General features: G+C 37.7%; 1 long non-coding RNA gene across 1 annotated transcript in view; it reads right to left on the bottom strand.

The window, feature by feature from the left end:
* Positions 1–15,649, bottom strand: part of LOC125610713 — a 138,441-nt gene that overhangs the window by 38,580 nt on the left and 84,212 nt on the right. Inside the window, exons 4-6 of the long non-coding RNA XR_007340714.1 lie at positions 10,171–10,234; positions 9,579–9,673; positions 2,555–9,122 (exon numbers count right to left, since the gene is read on the bottom strand). This is a non-coding gene — a long non-coding RNA (uncharacterized LOC125610713). The remainder of the gene's footprint in view (positions 1–2,554; positions 9,123–9,578; positions 9,674–10,170; positions 10,235–15,649) is intronic.

Raw genomic sequence — 15,649 nt, 5'->3', positions numbered from 1 at the left:
CCCAGCCAGGATCATTTGCTTCATTGAAATATCTTAATGAATTTACAATATTTTCATAGAGTATTTTAGTGTGCTTTCCCAAGATTAAGAATGATGTTTACTTTAAACCAATCTAAGAAAAATGTGAAATCCTAAAAATTGCCGTTAACAACTAATCTCAAAATAGTAGCAAAAAAAATGAATTTTACTTTAATAAAACAAAACACTTTATCCAAGTACCCAATTACATGAATTATGTTGCACAGAAGTTAACATTAACAACTACAATTGCTGTACTTTATGTTATTCTTAAGAATTTGGGGGCGGGGGTAACATAATGAATAATCTTGCTTTTAAGTTCTCTTCTCAGTACTTAAAGATTACAATTTGTTAATATTATCACAATGTTTCTGCAAAAAAATTAGAAAGGTAAGTTATAAATACCTACCTTACTCTCTAAGAGAGTATAGTTAAAATAGCCCTCTTTGATTATATTATAGAATTTCAATCAAATCATGGTTGAATGCAAAATAGATCAGACACTGAGACAATATTGAGTGATTTAGATACTAACATGGTAACCTAGTTGATCCAGGTTTGAGAGTTGTTAGATATGTCTGGAATGTGGACTTGGATGAAATCGACCTCCTGAGTTTCTGCTTGTTTGATACACACTAGTGCATACATACATTTAATAAGGGATAAATTTATATATAATGTATCCTATATAAATATATATGTAGCTTACTTGTAATTTACCTATAACATATAAATAATAAACTTATATATTTATATTTTTCTGGAAAAGTATGAAAGGGTTGTGCAAATGATCCATGCATATGAATATTAGGATAATCCAAACAAGGGTCCAACCTCTGTCCATCTATACTCTCATCCTCAGTTCAGACTAATAGACTAGTTCTGAGTCTCAAAGAGAAGGAGCAGAGTACAAAAGTGAAGATGCAGACAATGGTGGTGACAATCAGGATTACTTAGAACACAAAGCATGATTTCTACCCAGGATGGGTGATAGACAGGAAGGGGAGGGCAGATATCCTCATATCAAGATCAAGCAGTGGCAAAATGTGATGGGTGACCACAAGGCATCAGTACAAGAGTAGCACTACCCTCTGATACAAGAGAGTGGCAGGCCCAGGGCACAGCCCTCATTGGGCCCTGTAAAAGACATCAATAGGGGATTAATTGTTCATTAGCAAGTGGAGCTTTGGAGTTAATGAAATGAAGAAATGTTAATTGGATATAATTTGTATCTACTATCCAGTCAGGCCAGGGCTATGAAATTTATATAACATGTTGCATTTTCATCATCTTTAAATCATTGAGTTTCTTAAGACTTTTCTTAGGCCTGCTGCCAGCAAAATATGCCCCACTAATGAAAGTTTTCCAAAAGAAAATCTGTGCCTAGATAATCTGCATCATCATCATCCCCGGGGGAAAGCAGTTCTATTGAAAAAAAAAAAAAGCCTGAAACAAATATATGTCATTTCAATGCATTGTTTAATCTGTCAGCCTCATTAGAATCTTTGAAGGAAGATTGAGAGCTCAAAAAGAGGGACGAACAGGATCAACAGTTAATTGGGTGCCTTCCATGTACGAAACCCCCGTGCCAAGTATTTTTCAGTGTCATTTGACTTAACTCTCATTTCTGGGATAAAGGAATAATGGCTCTGTGGCAGATGGGAAAGCAGAGCTTTCCGAACAGATCTATGTCCATCTATAGTTTTGAACTAGAGTCTTGAGCCTCAGTTTAGGCTAAGGAACTAGTCTTGAGCCTTTGGACTCATAGGAGTTACAAACTTCTCATAACTAGCCTCAGAAAGACCCATGACATCCACAGGAGGCTCTTTCTTCCTTTTGCTTATAGACACCCTCAGAACAATACCCCAATTCTAACTGTAACCCTCATGTACCTATTGTTACTCTTTCTATTTTACCATGACTCTCTTCCAGTCTGACTACATGAAACTCAAGAAGACAACCTTTATACAGAATCCGCCTGACAGCTCCACAGACCACCAAGATGCTTAGAGCCCCAAAATTCTGAAAATTTCAACAACTGGAATAATTTATTTAAAACAAAAGGAATGGACCCTGACTAACTTGAACAGAAGATAAAATAGCTTTTAAGAATATGCAGTAGTTTACATAATAAAAAGGAAACAAACAGCCATGGCTAAAAGATAGGGAGGAACCAGGTTAACTCTGGGGAGCAGAAACAAACGTATCATCTTTCCCAGGCTCTGCTGTCAGGATGGGGCAGCTGCAGACAATCATTTTAACATGGTGTATCACTATTCAAAATTCAGATCAGGGGAGACAGGGAGACTGTGGTCCAGCCCAAGTCACATGTCTGTGCTTCTGCAGGGGAGGGGAGGTCATTAACTGAGTGCATGAGAAAAGGTTCATGCTGCAGGGGTGGAGAAGTTCCCCACAGGAAAGCCAGAGTGCTGGGCTGGCGAAATAACAGATCCCCACTACAATAACGAAAGGTCTCCTGTGCCCTCACAAATGTCCTCCCTTGTCACATTACAGTGAGTGGTTTCTGCTTACTCACATATTCCTCATGCAGAGCCCTCTGAAGCTGAGGCTGAGCCCGGAGAACTCTGTCTCCCTCACTATCGCCATGCACCAGAACTGCTTCCAGCTTTGATTCATTACACACATCACTTCTATCTTACCCACCAGAACATGATATATATGGTAATTTATTTCACTGTTTTGTACTTGCTGCCGCCCCCTCACGTCCTATATCATTTAAGCTGAGTTCTGCATCAGCAGCAATGAACATTAGGACCCACCCTTCAGTCAGAGGAAGAGAAGAATTCTACCCTTCCCCCTCCCCTTCTCTCCTTCCAGAGGGAGTCAGCCCAACTGTAGTCCAGATATTATAGACCAGCCTCAAACCCTTTGCCAACATCGGTCTTTTTTAGAATGCTGAGTTCCACAAATCAGAGGGAGAAAAAAAAAATCAGCACACAAATTGTGTAACTGAAATCGAAGAGCCACAAAGAACTGCTCTGGAATCACACAAAAGCCCTCTACAAAGATACTCTGTTATTGAAATGAAGCACTGTAGACTGTCCAGAGATAATAGTTTAGAAATTTCCTGAACAATGAGGCAGAATTTGTGATTCTGAAATAGAGATAATTTGTTTGAATCATCCAGTTCATTAAGATACCAAAAAGGGTTTTCAGTGTATTAATGTGACATTCAAAATAAAAACATGGGAGAGGGCTGCCCTTATAAATTAACCAAAGTTTGTATAGGGGGAAATAGCTAAAGAGAAGGTTTTGTCAACAAAGCAATGAAATATAGAATCTGCTTTTACCTGGAGGCTTCTAGAGCTGAATGTGTGACATGCTTCTAATTGCTATAAATCTGGCTTCACACAGAGCTATCCAGTGTCTAACTTGTGGGACAGACATACCCTCTCTTCCTTGTACCTGACAGAAATTGCAAACTTGGTAGGAAAACCTGAAGCACCTGCTAGGCCAGGAAGAGAATGATGTATAGACCACCCAACTACTTCCCATCTCTCCTGACTAAGCGGCCCCACCTGTTGCAGGATGGTCCGAATTCAGGAGAATAGAGAAGACTGCATATTTTCTGTTTTTAGAATGAAAGTGCTTATTTTTTTTATTTCTGCTTGATTTTTTTTTTTTTTTGTTTCTGAGAAGAGAACACAAAGTGTAGCAGGAGGAAAAAAAAACAAAGAGGCTATTGAACAAAACATTTCAGTACAATAATGGCTAATGTTCATTGTTTAATGGTTTGTGTGTCTGTTACCAGAAGCTCTCCATCTCTTCAAACTTGAGGAAGATCTTCACATAAAGAAGGTTCTGTTTGAGAAGAAATCAATGGGAGATAGGGCATGGGAGGGACTAGATTGGCTTACTCGTGGTATGAAATAGGTAATTGAGTCTATATTAGTAGGGCTTAAGTTTCCAGGTTGGTCATGGTGGCATCTTGATTCCATATGTAAGAGCATATTGCTGTTTTTTTTACAATGAAGTACAAGTGACCAATGAATCACTGTGAATGCTTTCTAAAATGCTTTCATGTTCTGATTTGTCTGAATGAGTCTCCAGTGCAAAAATAGATAACAGCTCCTGTTAATTATTACAATAAAATTATACCCTTCTTTGGGGATTCCAAGCCTGCTATTAAGTTGTCCCAATTAATCCTTCTGACCTTGTTTCTCCCCACTCATAGAACTACCTGACTTAGCCAGGTTGGTGTGCATTCTATCTCCCACATGTGTTCACTTCTTTCCGAAAGTTACGCCTTTATTTATGACATTCCCCACACTGGGAATAGCCTCCTGAATTCAAATGCTTTTTTTTTCATTAAGTTGTAGTTCCAGATTCACAAATTAATTTTTGCCTTAATATCCTGAGCCTAAGTTCATACTGAATTTTCAGCTCTTACCAGTTATACTGTTTATGGGCTGCCTGTAGACATCCTATAACTACACATGTATGTATTGTTTTTATCTCCATCAAGAGGTTATAAACATATCAAGGTAACCAACCAATCTGTCCACTTCCTGGTAGCTCTAAAGCAACTGAATAATAGGGGGTATTATTAGGGCCTACATACTAATAGGGCATAGATTCTCAGTAAGGTTTTGTTGAATGAGTACACAGACTTCTTTGAGTGGAAACAGCAATGTGGTTTGAGAACCTACTGCACTCAAAGTACAATCCAGGTATAAGAGGAATAGATAATTAAAAAAAAGAAAAATGCAACACACTACCCCACCCACTTCTGAGGGACTCAACTTTGCTTTTGGAGACTCTGAAACTAACATACACGTAACAGCACATTAGAAACATAAATTTACATTTTTACCTTGAGGAAATGTAAGTTACATAGGTATATGTCTTTGACTTAGAGTTCACAAGTTCTGCATTGATAGGGAAAACGTGAAGTTCCAGGAACTCAGGGAATCAAATGATCCAGGGCTGTCCTAGATGGCTGGGGCAGTTGCACCAGGATTTCCTGGGAGAAATCAGGGTCACATATTTTTCATAGAGCCCTGTTTAGTCAGCTTTCAAATCAGGTGACCAAAATACCTGAAGAGAACAATTTTGAGGAAGAAAATTTACTTTGGCTCATAATATCAGAGGTCTTAGTCCACAGACAGCTGACTTCATTTTGGGGGCATTAGATGAGTCAGCACACCCCAGGGCTAAGGGCATGCCAAAGGGAAGCTGTCCTCTCATGTCAGCAAGGAGTGAGGGAGAGAGAAGGGGCATGCTCTGCAGGTAAGATGCACACTTCCAGAGCATGCCCACCAGTGACCCATATCCTCCAGTCACAACTTACCTGCCTGCAGTTATTACCCAGCCAGTCGACAGAGGATAGACTGATTAGGTTACAGCTCTCACACTCCAACCATTTCACCGCCAAACACTTCTGCATTAACACAGAAGCTTTGGGGGAACACCTCAGACCCAATCCTTAACAAGATACTATACAGGGTATGGCAGAAGGCAACCAAGAGGACGACCAGGTGTGATGCCCTCAGCCATTACCCAGGGGACCTTCTATAAAGGCATCTCCAGAAACCTTAGATCCCTTGGGAGATCATTTTAAGAAAGGAATCTGCCACAGTGCTGTGAAGTGCCTTCCAGAGGCCAGCAGAGAGAAATCATATTGTGCAGGAACACAGATATGTTGAAGGAAAGAAAGCCAGTGACTTTGTCGATCAGGTTAAAAATGCAAAAAAAAAATCTGGCTGGGGGCCCCCCTCTGCTTTTTTTTTCCTTTTCCCCTCCTAACTCTCTAGAAAGCCCCTTGGGTTGCCTTGGTTTTCATCAGCATACACCTGACATACACCTGTTTCTTTTCAGCCTTGTTATCTTATTTTTTCTACTATTAGAATATGAGACTAGCCAGCTTTAAAGGAGAGCTGGGTACTTGCCAAGTGCTTATGGCTGTTTGTTAAGTGAATGTATTATTTTTAGAAAACCGAATTCAATAAATACCAAAGTATAGTTTTAGTGGATTTATATTTCACTTTGGACAGTAGCCCCCCCACCCCAACCCCAGCCCATTGAACAGATAGAGATTTAACTTTGTTTGGCATCCAAAGGGGAAATTATAGCTCCTTCTCAAGGTATTCTGGATAACTGAATAGCATAATGCAGTGCCTGCCACTGGAAAGTAGTTGAGCAAATTTTGTTTACCTTTACTACCACGCACTACTCCTTTCATCTATGTCTACACATACTCCCTTAATGGTAAAATATTCTACTATTTATTTTCAGTGGTGAAGAAATACTTCGTTTTAGGTAGGTGTGTTTTTACAGCCTAGAAACATAGCTCTTGGTAAGTGCTCAAAAAATGTGTGCTTTATAAATTAAATAATGTATCCTGTAATAGACACTGTCTATTAGGAACAATGACACATTTTACAGTTATGGAATAACAATGCCTAACCTGAATGGTGCTGATATGAATTGCAAATTTGTTAAATTTATTAACATCATAAATAACTGGTCTTTAAATTAAACTGTTGTTATTGTCAATAACATTTCTGTTGTGTTGGAAATAAGATTGTGAATGCCTTTCTGCTTTCATTTCTTCAACTTGTTCTTAACCTATTATGATTACAAAGTAAAAAATGATGTTGAGTGATAAGAGATCCAAAAAGGCCTCTACTTGTTTTATTTTTGAAACTTGATGCTTATTGTGTGTCCCTCATCTTTGTATCTTCATATCTCTTTTCTATCTTCAAGTTAATTATTTCAATTCCATTTGACAACTGCCCTTCTGGTTCTTCTTAAGTTTTTTTATTCATTCATTTATTTAGTGAATCATTGCCAGAATACTGAGGCTCAGTAAAACAAAAAAGGTTTTATTGATAGTTTTGAATATGAGAGGGGGCGCACATTTTCCTATTTTTTTCCTCTGTATGTTTTTTTAAACTGTGTTTTCTAATGTACTGGTGTCAAATGCATGTTTTCATGGAATGCTATAGATATGATGGAGGAAACCCGAGGAACATGATTCTGTGAAGAATAACTAAATCAAAGACATTTTAATTCACCTTTTCAAAACTGGTCACATTATCCACATTCACTATAGTCTTTATTCTTGTTCGAAATATCCATTTAACCAGATTGCACTGTGCTTCCCCCTAACCCAAATGCTCAGAGAGCTGCTATCTTTTATATCTCAATTTTTCTAAGGAATAGTTTTGTTTGAGCAACTTTTTCTCCCACATAGGTTCTATTTCTGCCGACATACTTCTTTGTTGTTGTTGTTTTGCTCTTTTTCATATGAGAGAATTTTCTCAAATTTCTACAGATCCCTATACAAAGTAGAATATAGAAATGAACAGCTGAACAGAGGTTTAGGAAAGCCTGATGGGTGATGATTTTATTACACATTGATGTGACTGATATAATTAATGTTTGCTTTCTTATTTTTTGAATTAGAGGTTGAGGTTCTTAGTTGCAGCAGATAATGTTCTTCCAAGATCTGGCTGGAATGTTCCTATGCAGCAATCAGTGCCCAGAGAAAAACAGCACAAGGGGAGGCCTCAGTCTTCAGTATACAATTTTGTAACAACTTATTATGTTTTTAGGACAGGAACCCTACTGTTCATTGTTACTTGTATTTTTCAACAGCAGAGGTCCTCTGATATCACTTACCAAAGAATAAAGCTCTTATTTATTCTGTCTAGAGGGAGAGACACTACCCCCTGGCTGGGAGATGCAAAGTAGAATATTTTGGTGTCATTACTGCTTCTTAAATAGACTTTCAACCCTTTTATCGGATTGAAGCTTCACCCATGCCCCTCAAGGATCCTTTCCTATAAAAGGAGTAGTTTCTCTGAATCTCCTTTTGTCATTTCCGTGAGCTGGCCTTCTGAGGTCACCTAAATTTATCATTCATTCTTTCCTGTTTATCTTTCCATGAGGTCAGCCTAAGGTAAATATGTGTTCCAGCTGCCATTTTTAACCAGAAATATGTCACTTTGTCTCTATTTAAATGTGATAAGAGATTTCCCGTGATGGGGTGTGAGGTCATCCATTCTGTGTTCCTGGTTCATGATGCGTGGAACATGCTAGACACTCCAAAATACTAAATGAATGCATGTATCCATAGAAGCATAAACAGACAGATGGGTAGATAGATGGACACACGAATAAGGACACATTTTTGGTGGTCAAACAGATTACATGACCCATCGCACATACAAGGACAAGCTGTGTTTTGAAGTAGCATGTCTTTGGAGCTGTCTTTCTGCCTCATGAAGAAGTACATCAGCTCTCCAGTTCACCAAATGTTTCCATGAGTTTAATTATAGGGCACTGATGTTGATTGGACCCTGAATGTGATTATTTGCCCCTTTTCAGTGTTTTCTCCTACTTTCAGAGCTTCTTACACTCCACAGCCCTTACACCAGCCGGCTACCTGCTCCAGGCATCTTGTTCTGATAGTATCACAGAAAGGAAAGATCATGGCTTCCTCCGCTGGAAATGGGTGAAGCAATGTTGCTACAGGAAGAGACAGCGCCTTGTAATGCAGATTTCATGGATTTTCTGTGAAGTATTGTAAGGCAACAGTACACTTTTCAATGATTTCTGCTCTGCATAAGAGTTTTTGATTGCATCTAGCATACAGTACCATAGTGGCGGAATTCATGAATATTTTACTTATAGAGGAAAAGGGAAAGCTAGCCTGCCTAAATAGCTTTTATTTTGTAAGGTTTTGGATTTAGTTTTCTCACCCCCACCCCATGGGTTCTTTTTTTAAAAAAACACCCCACATTAAACAGCTGCTTTGAAAGTTTCTCTTTCCCTTTAAGTGTTTTCACATTACGGACTGTGCTCCTATGATCTAATAAAATTAAGCTATCAGGAGGAAATCATCGCATCAGAAAGGGCTGGGGAAGCATTGTAAAGCACCAGACATCTCGCTAGAAGTACATCTCTCGGGAGTTTGCTCTGGGAAGGAAGCGGTGGGTGGAATTGCTGAGTTCCTTGGTCTGTTAAGCTGATGTGCGCCTTCCCACACTTGTCTTCTTTACATAAGCATCTTCCTTTCAAGACAGCCCCAGTGGCACTGGGAGAGAAGGCAGCAGGCACAATGGTCAGATCTAAATATTCTGGAGAAGAGATAAAAATAAAGCCTGTACCTGAGCAAGCGACCTTCCAATATTTAAAATCTCCAGGTGCATTATGAAAGTGCTTTCATGTCCCACCTTCTTCCCCACCCCCATTTTCTGATCTACTTGTAAATTTTTAAGTTCCAGAAGGCAGAATAGGCTTCAGATTAACAGTGACAATAGCAGACAGACTGGCCCTTTTCTTTCTTTCTTTCTTTTTTCCCACAGATTGTTTCATCCTAACTAGAAATAAGAAGGAAGTGAGCCCTCAAATAAAAATTGTTGGGAATTTACACCCCCTGTGACGACTCATCCAGACAAGCATATTTTTTTTTGTACTTAAGTTAAGTCTCTTGTATTTTCATGATATGACTGTTTTCCCTCAAGGAAAATACATAACAGACAAAATGATATCTTTAGACAACTATTCTCAAACTTCAGTGCTACCTGACTTACTTGGAAGATTTTGTTTAAAATGCAGATTTGTGAGCTCTCATATCTTCACATTAGCATATCTGTGATATTTTTGAGGAATACATGAAACCTCATTCCTAAAATGAAGCAAGGGATAAACATTAAATACAAAATAGTTTAGTTTGGTGATTCAAACCACTACATAGTGGCAAAGCAGACAGATCTAAATCTGGATAGTCTCCTTACTCCTTCAGTATCCCACCCCTACCCTTTCTACCTAATATTTCTTTGTTCTTTCCAATTATCCACCGTTCACGTTTAATTTCAGCTTGAAAATCCCATTCCTCTGCTCTGTCTCATAGGCAGCAGAACATTTGGAATGTGGTGTGGGCAGCACACCAGTATTAACTAAGTATTTGATTATGGCTCAAAGACCATAGGAACTGAGATCTTAAAGGAGACTTAGATATGATCCAAAGGATCTCCAGGCTTTGGGGAGAACACTAGAATAAAGGGAAGTGTTGGATTTGGGAAAAATTTTAAACATATTTTTTTTGGTCCCCAGAAGAATAACTGCATAGGATAATGTTTATAGTTAAATGGAAACCTCTGTGGATTTATTTAAATAGCTCACCTTTTAGTCCAGAAGGCTGTTTTTTTTTTTTTTTCTTCTCACTTGTGGTATGCTTTTCCAGTATCTACAGAAAAGCAGAACAGAAATCTAAGTCATCATGAAGAGAATAATAATGACCAGATATAATAAGAGCCATGATTCTTAGCTGTATTTATAATAAAAGGCACTTTCACATTCTGAAATAATAGAGAAAACTTTTATCGTTTTCCCTTTACTTCCTTATGTTCTTTCTCTCTCTCTCTTGCATAGATGTTTCAATGTACCAAAAATATATATAACTGTAACAACGTGCAAAAATAATGACTGAGTTATCCGTAATCAATGGTATTTTGCCTCTTGTGCCTAATGGCTAGAACAACAGTACCTGCCTCAGAGCATTCTTGTGGGGGAGTAAATAGGATAATACTTGAAAGGCACATAGCATAAACCTCGCACATAGCAGAGCTTAGTCAGTAGTCACTGTCCTAATGATGCACTCACAGCATGTGAAATGAGTTTGGGGATGTTTCCAATAAGAAGTTTTGCTCAACCCCTTGAAGTTGAATTTCAAATGGAAATTGCTGAAAGATATTACAGGACAATTCTAGAAATAAATGAATGCCCTCTAGTCAGTAATTTCACAATATATAAGATGATATATACTAGATTTTTTTTCTCATTTTGGATATCACTAGGGTGCTCATAGCATCTAAGTCCCACTGCAAAAAATGCTAGATGAATAGGCTATCTAAACACACTCCTGATAGAGAAAGAGGCCTGCTGAGGACACGTCTTTTGGCCATTTGGCAGCTGAAGAGAAAATCACCCTGAACTTAAAATACATATGACACGGAAATACTTAACTTTTCCCTTTTGAATAATTACTTTGGTCAAAGAAATCTCCTAATCAAGCCAAAGTCATCTGTATTTCTCTCATTCCTCAAAAATGTCAGCTGTTAGTTATCCACAACAAATGAGGTTTCACATTCTGTGACAATGCTTTTAAGGGGAAAGAACAAATGCTAGTCTGAAAAAGAGAATAATGTCATCAAAGGACTTTTTCTGTCAAATGTACATCATTATGTTTATTATACTTATTTTCTTTCTGGGAATTTTGTGTTCAAAGGAGGATAGGAGCATTAATAAGAGGATCTATCAAAAAACATTCTTTAGAAGAAATTCCAGGGCAAAGCACCATACTCTGTTATATACTTATTTAAGTATCTGCCTCTCACCACCATTAATCCCCCCAACCCAGTTCATTACCAGCTCAACCGTCCAGTTGTACGCCAGAGAAACTGAGCAGTTATTATTCCTCACATCTTTCTGACTCCCATCATTATGCAAGTCCTGTCAGTTTCATCTCCTATGTATTTGTCAAACCGATCCATCTCATGCCATCTCCATAGCTACCATCCTCATATAATCCACTGTTTCTCTTACCTGGTTTACCACAATACTATCATAACTAGTTCATCTGTTCTCTAGGGCACCACAACAATCTATTCCCCTTACTGCAGCTCAAATGATTTTTTGGATTGCAATCTAGATCATGCAATCCTTATACACTACTTGTTTTCCTTAAGAATATAAAAATTCTCAGCTCAGTTACCTGCAAGGTCTGAAACTATCTGCCTCCCTTCTCCAACCTCTTTCTGACTTTATTCTCCTTATGGCTTTCTGCAGTTGATTTCAGCAAGAATGTATGCATAAATGATAAGATACAATAGTATTTCTTTTCTCCATGTTACCTTTAGGTGGGTGGGCTAATTAAAGTGAATACTTTGAACATTTATTCAAAATATTTACAATAATAAATTTAGTACACTAGTTAGAAAACTAAGTTTTGGGCATTCATATATAATGAAAAACATGCTGAATCAAAAGTTTATTTCTTTACTGCATAATTATAGCATGAATAGGCCCTATGCATGTGCAAACTACACAATAAACTTTGTATGATCAAATGTGTCTAGTACAAGCAAACATCAGCTTTTAAAACTTAAGCTTATTTGTTTTACAGAATGATAATTTTTTTTTTCTAACTAGACTTCTTAGATATTATGTTTTAGTAAAGTTGGGTGAACTGATTCACTTCTCTGTGTCTTTTCACTTCAGTACAATAATACTGAAGTGAATAATACTGTAAAAGGTTTGTTGAGGGAATTCAATGAGATTATGTACATAAAGATATGATACAGTGAAAATGCATAACATGTGGTTTTGTGCCTGTTCCTGAGTATCCCCTCCTTTCATTTCACTAGTTATATGACTTTGAAAAAAGGAAAGTGCACTTTGACTAGTTCTTACTCAGAAACACAGAATATTTTTATGCTGAAAAGGGTGTAAAGATCATTAAGTTCAACCTCTTCATTTTACAGATAAGAAATCTGAGGTCCCAAGTGGTGGACCAGGTCACAGAGCTAGATAGTTAGACAGCTGAGACAAAAAAAAATAAAAAGAAAGAAAGAAAGAAAGAAAGAGGAAAAGGAAAAAAAGAAAAAAACCTCTTCTGATCTCACTTTAAGTCATTTTGTAATATATCACACTAATTGGGATAGATATTTTTCTCTCTTTCTGTTTGTATCTTTCAACTGAAGTCTTAAAACTAATGACCTCTAAATTTAGATATAAATTTAAGCTGGATTCACTTCATAATTTTCAGAAAGTTCTTACTGTGACTAGATTATGTCTAAGAGTTCAGGCTTTAAAGGAAAAAGATTGGAGCTTGATTCCTGAATCTGCTATATATTAGCTGAATAACCTTGGGCAAGTCATTTAATTTCTTTGAGCTTCAGTAACCTCATTTGTTAAATGGAAGATGTAACACCTATCTCAAATGGTTACCATGAGGATTATATATAAAATAAATGATGAATGCAAAGAACTAAATTAGAATAGTACTGAGCACCTAGTCAGTCTGTAGAATGTTAACTTCCTTTCTATCTCTCAGAATCTGCAGAGCTGAGCCCCCAAATCACCATAACATAGTATTTCGGAAGGTTTCATATTAGACCACCAAGTCAAAGTGAAAAGAATGATAATGGGGGCTTGTGCAGCCATGATTGTTAATAGGATTCAGAATATCAGTTTAAGTTTGTTTTCAAAGTTAAATGGAAATTCAGGCACTTTAAGGTGTCTTTGAAATGAACTGACTTTCTTCTACTCCTATTTCTGTTGAAAAATCACATATAAATTCCTCTTTTTTGATAACGAGAGAAAAGAGAACTATCAGCAGGAAAATTTTTACCTATGATTGATGCTTCCAGTCAGCTTAAAAGAGCAAGTATCTCAGATGTAAAAATTCTGACACATCACTTTCTGACAAAACTACATAAAACGGCCACAAGTTTAATCCATTAACTCAACTCTGCAAAAACGACCAAATTAAGTCTTTGATATTAATATCCTTCAAATAGTTCTCTTCCTCCTCCAGTTTTTCCACATAGGTCTTTTTGCCCAACTCACTGAGGTGGTATTGTGTTTTACTCTTGCTTTTGAGAGTGGTAGGATAAATAGCAACTGTACACATTTACTCTTTGGATATCAGATTGTGGTGCAGAATTGCGCAATCAGAGAGAAGGAGGTAAAGAAAGTGAGGAATGAATTGCATTCCTCCAAGATCCCCAGAGAATGTACAGTTTACCCTTTATCTTGGTGTTTTTCTTCTTTCAGTTTCTCAGAATATTTTCTTCCTGTTATTTCAAAGAGCCAAACCGCATGAAAGACAAAGATAAATACATTTTAAGCCCCATTTGATGGCTGAGAAAACTGAGGCAAAGTGGTAGACTGACTTTATCTAGATTCCACAACCAATAGTAGTATTGCCACAGATGATTCTTGTGGTTCCTAATCCTGAACTCTCCTCTTTATGACATTCTAAGGAAATTGATAAGCCCTAGAGAACTAAATATAGTTGAAGTGAATGCAAAAGAAAATCACTGGAAATGAGGTACTCCAAAATCCCAGAGACCAGCTTATTGGAAGCATCTTCTCTGTGGGTATTGAAATGTTCAAGATTTATGACAGGAAATAAGTTGATAAGTAATACAGTAAGCTAGTTGCTAAAATCCTCAAGGAATGGGTGGACATGACCGAAGGCCTCCGCATGGTTAGAATGATCAAATGACATTCTTCTCAATGGTACAGAAAAAAAAGAGACAACTAGTTATTTGTTCTGATGAACATTAAGTACTAAAAGATGATCTAATGTGTAGTTTTAAAACATTATGTAGACTCTCTACAGCTTGATATAACATTTATGCTTGCCGCAGTCTGGCTGGGCACAAATGCCGCAGTCTGGCTGGGCACACAATCACGAGCCACCACACAGCTTGTAGATTCAAACAGCAACTCTTTATTCCCGAACTCACACCAGCCGTCTACAATCACGTTCTGGGGAAATCCACGTTCTCTGCCCAAATCCACCTCCTCTGCCCAAATCCACCTCCACTGGGCTTCTGTCTCCCAAAAAATACTGTCTAAATCCCGTGAGAACTCAAGGGGAACTCAGGCAGCAGGATATGCACTATACCCAGCAGGAATAATCTTAAACCTTAAACCTGGAACCTAAACTGGGAACGCCCTAAACCCGATTATCTTAAACTGGGAACACCCTAATCCGCCCTGGTCCTTGAGCAAGGTCACCTACATTCAATGTCACTGCAAAATGTCAGCAACATGGGGTACGCTGGCAAGGAAATTGTCATACCTACTTGGCTAATGGCTCCCAGCATATGCTTAAGATTAACACAAAAGATAATTTCTTCCTAGATCCCTTTCTACTGAAGTGAGTAGAAGAGAATTTCATTTCACTTTTATATAACATAGTTCTTTGGATGTTGAGTGGTGTCTTTGAAAGTGGTTAAGTTTTAGTTTAAATATGTTTAAATTTTTACTTTTAAAATACCCAAGGCACTTGTTTACACACCAACTTCAGTTTAAAAATTTAAATTGGAAAAAAAAAGACAATTATAAAGTCAAACAGAAATTAAAGAATGGAACAGAAAAAAGTAATGAATTTAGAAATAAGCAAAGGAGACTAAACTTCCAGTTGCAAGAACTAAATTTCTTAAAACATAGTGTTATGTCCCTGGGATGGATCCTGAATGCATGTGTTGAGGCCTCAGCCTTCTTAGCCTTTCCCCATTCACAGGGTGAAGTGAGTACCCACACAATGCATCTGGATTTCAGATGCAGGAGAAAGAAGATGGGCCAACTACTTTCAGTTTATTTTTTCAGACATCAATGGGATGAGATACTCTTTTTCCAAAAGGCAGAACAAATAGGAATGACAGAGATATAAGGAAAGTCCAAAGAAGTCCCTCCATTCACAAAGCTGAGAAAGGGAAAGTCTAAGAGTAGGTTTGGAATATGATACACAACCTCATCTCATCCAACCCTCCCAGGTTTGAGTTATAGATTACTCAAGATGTCAATTGAAGGGGATAAACCTGTGTTTTATGATACAAGAGAACTATAAGTATTGGGGATTTTAGAA

Source organism: Marmota marmota, unplaced genomic scaffold, assembly GCF_001458135.2.
Source record: "Marmota marmota marmota unplaced genomic scaffold, marMar, whole genome shotgun sequence".
Lineage (NCBI taxonomy): Eukaryota > Metazoa > Chordata > Mammalia > Rodentia > Sciuridae > Marmota > Marmota marmota.
Note: the sequence above shows the minus strand (reverse complement) of the source record. Positions and strands in the feature narration are given on the sequence as shown.